The sequence below is a fragment of the Dasypus novemcinctus genome, chromosome 18 (genome assembly GCF_030445035.2).
Source record: "Dasypus novemcinctus isolate mDasNov1 chromosome 18, mDasNov1.1.hap2, whole genome shotgun sequence".
Classification (NCBI taxonomy): Eukaryota; Metazoa; Chordata; class Mammalia; order Cingulata; family Dasypodidae; genus Dasypus; species Dasypus novemcinctus.
This window is the reverse complement of record NC_080690.1, coordinates 62,735,435-62,741,429: the sequence shown is the minus strand read 5'-3', so window position 1 is coordinate 62,741,429 and position 5,995 is coordinate 62,735,435.

The following is a 5,995-nucleotide window of genomic DNA, read 5'->3' as shown; positions in this document are numbered from 1 at the left end:
TCCTCAATGTCAATGATAGTTCTTCCATTGCTAGAATTATAATAAGTCTCTAGTAGAATACCAGTAAATCCATTCTATTCATAGTTCATCCCCCAATCCTGAGGATTCTGGGATGGTGATGCCCACTCCACCTCTAATTGAGAGGGGGCCTCTGTCCCCTACAGGTGATGGATGGGATTCTCTTGTTGCAGTTGTCGGCTCTCTTGGTTCCTTAGTATGGTGGTTGTCCATCATCACCTCCTTGTTAAATGTCCTGGGTGAGTCCAATGAACTGAAGAGTAGGTGTTCAACTCTGTTGAAGCTCCAGGGCCTAGCTGGCACATGGACAGTTCAAAGATTCAAGTCTCTTGGACATACACTTACCAACTCCAGCACTGACTATAGGTTCAAATCAAAGGGATGAGCAGCCATGTGTAGGGAAACCACAACTGAGTCCAATTCTGTCACATTGAGGAGCACAAACCCCAAAGTAGGGCCCACTGGCAAGGGGCCAAACTCATGAGCTATCTATCCTGACCATAGTGCCTCAGTGTCTCCAGAGCCCTCAGAAGTCCTGCTATTTGGGGTATTGTCTAATTTGGCAGTCAAAGAGATCCTGCTGAGACGTGCATAATCATAACCTCTGGAATGACATTCCGACTCACTTTGAAGTCTCTTAGCCATATAAATTCATTTGTCTTTACCCTTTCTCCCTTTTGGTCAAGGTCTTTTTCCATTTGCATTGCTAGTTGGTGCTTGGTAGTAATCCCTCAGTGCCAGGGAGGCTCATCTCTGGGAATCATATCCCACACTCAGGGTAATTTATTGTATTTATATGCTGAGTTCAGTTTAGAGAGAGACCACATTTAGCAACAAAGAGGCTCTCAGGAAGTAACACTTAGGCACCCTATAATACTATGTGAAGTTTCGATTTCAAGAGTAAAGTTTCATAAGCACAGTCATCAATATCAAGGACCCATCAGTGGACCCCCCTCCTTCACTAGCCACTGCCTCTGTACTTAGGGGATTCTTGCTGTTCCATCAGAGAATGTGGCAGAGCTCCCCAGGAGGGGAGTTCGATCTTCTTTCTGTTATTGTGTGAATCTCCATCCACTGTGATAATGTCCTGTGAACATTTGAACACATTTATATGCCTTATACGTATGCCCAGGTGAACCTCCTCCCACGTATCCCCCTTCACTGACACCCCACACAAATGTTCCTCCTCTGTCACAGCTGTAACCCTTCTGTCATCCAAAACTTCTTCAAAAAGGAAGGCAATAAAATAGCCAAATATAATTAATAAGAAATTAAAATATTAATGATAGTTTTAAAAATAGGAAATAAAATACAAAAAGAATTAAAAACTTAAAAATGTGGAATAAAAAATAATGAAAAAAAAAGTAAATTTTTTGACATTTTCCCTTTCATCACTGTAAGATCTGTTGTCCTGTATGTACAGTGACATTTCCTCCCATTTATTTCCCCATTGTCTTCCTTTTTTCATTTTGTCTTCAAAGAAGTTTTAGTTCACAGCAAACTCTTGTACAGAATATAGGGGACTCCCGTATAGCCAACATCCTTCCCCTCTTCCCCCTGTCCCTATTAATAACATTTTATATATGGATGGTACATTTGCTATAACTCATGTACAAATATTGAAACATATCTACCAACCATGGTCAATGGTTTACATTATGGTTTACATTTTGGACCACACACTTTTATAAATTTCGATGAAACTTTACATGGTCTCTATCCATCATTGCAAGGTCATGTAGAACACTTCCATCGTCCTTGATACTTCCACCTTCACAGCAGTTCCTCCTAACTCCACTGAGTGGACCCAGTAGAGGCACAAGGCTTCCTTCCCAGAGAGCAAATGCCCCAGAAAGCAGTGACTGCAGAACTAAGGGTCCACTCCGCCGGCACAGGCCCCTCCGTGTCCTGACAGTCAGGAGCGCAAGGGGAACATGACTGTCCCTGTAACAAAGAAATCTTCTGGAAGAAAATAAGGTTCCCCCATTTGTGGAGAAGAAAATAATTTATTTTCAGTCTTGCAAGAAGGCATGCACAACCAGAAAGCATGGCTGGTGCCCCGAATGAAGCACAATGACATAATTTATATCCCTAAGCCTAGCTTGCAAGCCCTTCCTCAGTTTCTCCATAGACTGGATACTTCAGAGGTTACAGCCTATCTGAGAAGTCTGAGTTTCCTGTGCAAGTCTTCCAGGTTAAGATTAACAGTTCCCTCCCATCACATTCCAACCGTTTTGGCTTTTACCTGCTCCATTTGCCACATAAGGAATGGGATTTAGTGCTGAATTTGTATTGACTTAGCTTTTTCTTGTGCATCTTTTTTTTTTCCTTCTGGCTATAGGACTGGATTAAGCTGGTTTCCTTTGTTCCTGCTTAACCCGGGAGTGGGAGACTGAGGCAGTAGGCTGCCAGGTTACATTAATTAATATTTTCTTCCTCCCTGTTTTATATTGCTTTATGTGAAAACTCAACTGATCCTCTTCTCTTACAATTGCCCCTCTTTCTTTTAAACTTTTTTTAGTTTTCCCATTTCCATTTTTCAAATTTTCTAAGAGGTATTTTGCACTCTTCATGATATGGGTCTCCTTCTTTAAGGGGGTACTAATTGTTTTGTTTATACTGTATGGGCATTTGTTTGATTAGGGTGATTTCTATGAGTCTGTGAACTAGCCCTTGGCACATGGAATGATACAGCATCTGACTGTGGTAATCACTCCAGCTGAGATAATGAGGGAAATTAAGATGGACAATGCAACACCTTTCCACTTTCCAAACCAATTTTCTAGCCTTCCTGTGAATGAATTGCTAATGCCAGTATTCTCTGCTGGAGGTGCTTCCCAGGCCAGCCAGCAAGGCAATCTCCAGCCATTTCAGGTGTCCCCGCATAAGCTGGAGCCCTGCGCCCACCAGGCTCAGACCTGGGTGCGGCCTCCCATGTGCTGCTCTGCCCCCAGGAAGGCTGGGTGGGGGAAGGGGGCGGCTGCCACTGAGGGCCCAGCCTAGGCTGGGATGTGGATGCCTTGAGGTAGTGCCTGTAGAGGGGCCCATGGGGGACAGTGTGTGCTGCTGCCTCAGCCTCCCATGCCCGAGTATGTTTTCCTCAGTAACTTTTAAAAAGAATATTGTTTTTTACAAAAAAAAGGAAACAATTTTTTCCTAGGCTCCTTAACCTACCCCCCCAGGGGGCTTTCTCATTGAGTGAGCCATGACAGAAGGGTTAGGTGAAATGAAATTGTTACAGCAATCCCAAACAGCACTTGGAGAGGTGGAGGAAGAGATTTATTATGCGTGGGCCCAGAGGAGAGTCAATCTCCAAATTCCGAGCTCCATTTCTCAGTTTCATAGATTTATATAGGATTTTATGTGGGACCAGCATGGCTATTGCTCATTGGCTAATGCATTGCTAGGTGAAATTTTGCAAGCTGGGTTACAGAAGCAGAAGGCAGGTGCAAGATCATGCTTACAGGGGCTGATTTACAGAAGCAGGGGACAGGAGTGGTTCATTAGATTACAGAAGCAGGGGGCAGGAGTGGTTCCTTTGATAGTCTCCTGCATGACCATGTTTTTGCAGGCTGATTTACAGAAGTGGGGGTAGGAGTGGCTTATTAGATATTTTTCTGCAAGTTTATGCTTTTTATTTCTCAAGAAAATAAGGAAATATAAGTTACCTTAGACCTCTGTCTACTAGGCCTGGAAATTAAGAATGACAGGGATATAGGAAATGTTTACAGAATAAGCCTTAGTTTGCACAGTTTGTCCTATAATTCACCAATTTACATTTTTAACAGCCTATGGATAAGAGTAATTCATAATCCAATGGACAGATTTCAGTAAGTAAAAAAATAAAATGAAATGTCCTTAAAAGCTATAGAAAGCTTTCTCTAAATTAAGAGTGAAACAAATTATCCAGTGATTCTCTATTCCAGAGCTTGGTAGTCAGTATGCTTTTGAGATTGCTCACAATTTTAAGCATATTATGGTAAAAGAGGTTTTAGTCTTCTATGGAGGAAAAGAAAAAAATATTTCTTGCATAAACTATAATTTTTTCCACTTTTTTCTACTTAAGTGTACCTCTCTGAGGGAATTGTTGAGGCAGGTTCTATAGGGAACTAGGGAAGGCAGCAGGTGGAAATAAAGCCAGAACAGCTGGGAACAGAGACATGGGACCCCGCCCTGGAAACCCCCTGGGGGAAGGCTGGAGAACAGCGATAACCCTTACAGTCAAAAAGCCGGCCAAAGAGCCTGGTCCTGATGTCAGGCTCAAAGAAGCCCTGGAGAACTCCAAACAGAAAGGCCTCCCGGGTGGTTCCCTGGACGCTGACAGGTGAAGGTAGAAAGGCAACGAGTCAGAGCAGCGGAAAGCTGAGGTCCCGCCTAAATGTGGCGAATGGGAGAGGAAAGGCCTGCAAGAGGCCTCCCCGGGGCCCAGGGCCATCTGACCCGGAGGCAGGTCAGCGCCCCTGTCTTGGGTGTGCGATGCCTCTTTTTTCATTCCCTAGAAACTCTCCTCCCTAGCCTACCCTATGGAGTGTCTTTAAATTCCTTTAGAAGACAGAGCAGTAACCTAGACCCAGAGCCTCAGCTACAAGAATACATTTTTTCAAAAGTATCTTAAAAAAAGTAACGTGTGGAGCGGCTGTGGGGAGGGGCCGCAGGGCGGGAGGGAGGAGGCCGGGGCGGGCCCGGGGCAGAGGCAGCTCCAGTCTAGAGGCGGAGCTTCGGGGCCGCAAGAGAGGAGGGGCCGGGGCGGGAGGGCGGGGAGAGGGATTGCAGACTCCGTCACGGAGGGCGAGCGGTTCCCGCAGCTCCCGTCGGGGCCACGCTGTGTGCAGCTCCCACTGGGTGGGTGGGGGGCTGCGGTGTGCGGGGACCTCAATCCCACCTTGGTCAGGGGCCTCCCAGGTTGAGCGCCACCTGGGAGCTGCGTCCTGGTCCCCCACGCCCTCCTTCAGCTGAGCGGGCAGGATCACAGGAGGCGCAGGGAGACCTCCCTCAGCTAAAGGCCCAGAGGCGCCCGGTGGGGGCCAATTGGAACCCGGGGCAGGGGAGGGGCGGGGGCGGATGGAGCGCGCAAACAGGCCAGATGTGCCAAGGCTGAGTGCGAGACTGGGGGAGCTCGGGGAGGGGGTGCGGGAGGGGAAGGGCTAGCAGCACCCTGGTGGAAGTCGGGGAACATGGCCCAGCTGGGGTGGGGTGGGGTGGGGGTCACTCTCCTGGCCTGGGAGCCATTTGATTCCCTCACTGGCAGAGGCCTGCCCTCCAAGGAGCTCCCTGGTGGAAGTGGACAGCAAGGCGAGCCTACTGCTTTTTCCTTCCTCGGACAGTTGGTTGAATATTCAACCAACTAGGATCAAAACTGAGCGATGCATTCAAGGCCCGTGCACACTTGGTCCACACCGACAACCTTGAAAGCACTGGGATCCTGGAGCAGAGCTGCGGCACCCCCATGACGAGGTGCTGGAGGATAGGATCCAGCAGGGAGCCCAGGGAGAAGTCCCTCGACTTTTCTCAGATGCACCAGGCTTCCCAGGATTCTCCCTGGGGAGTCGCTCTTTCCGTGCCGCAGGCGCTGCGGGCACCATGTGAGCAGGGATGTTCCTGGGCGGACAGGGAGCCCCAGGTCCCTCCCTTCCCGTCCAGACTGGGCTCCCCTCTCCCCTTGCCCACCGTTATTTAGCGCCCCTCCACCCGCCCAGCCACGCGTCTCCCTGGGAAGGATCCCGCCCCCTTTCCTTCTGGTCCCTTTTTAAATACCTCCCTCCAGTAAGATCCTGCCTCCCCCAGAACCCGCTCTTAGTACTTCTCTCCTGGGGGTTTTCCCCTACCGAGGCAGGAGGCTCTCCAAGCCCCCAAGACCCCAGCCCACGATTCCAGAGTTTGAAAGCAGCCGTGCCCTAAACACCATCCACACTAACCTCCCTCACATCAACCCTCCCCGGAGATCTCCTCCCCAGTTCAGAGGTCTCTGCCGCCCCCT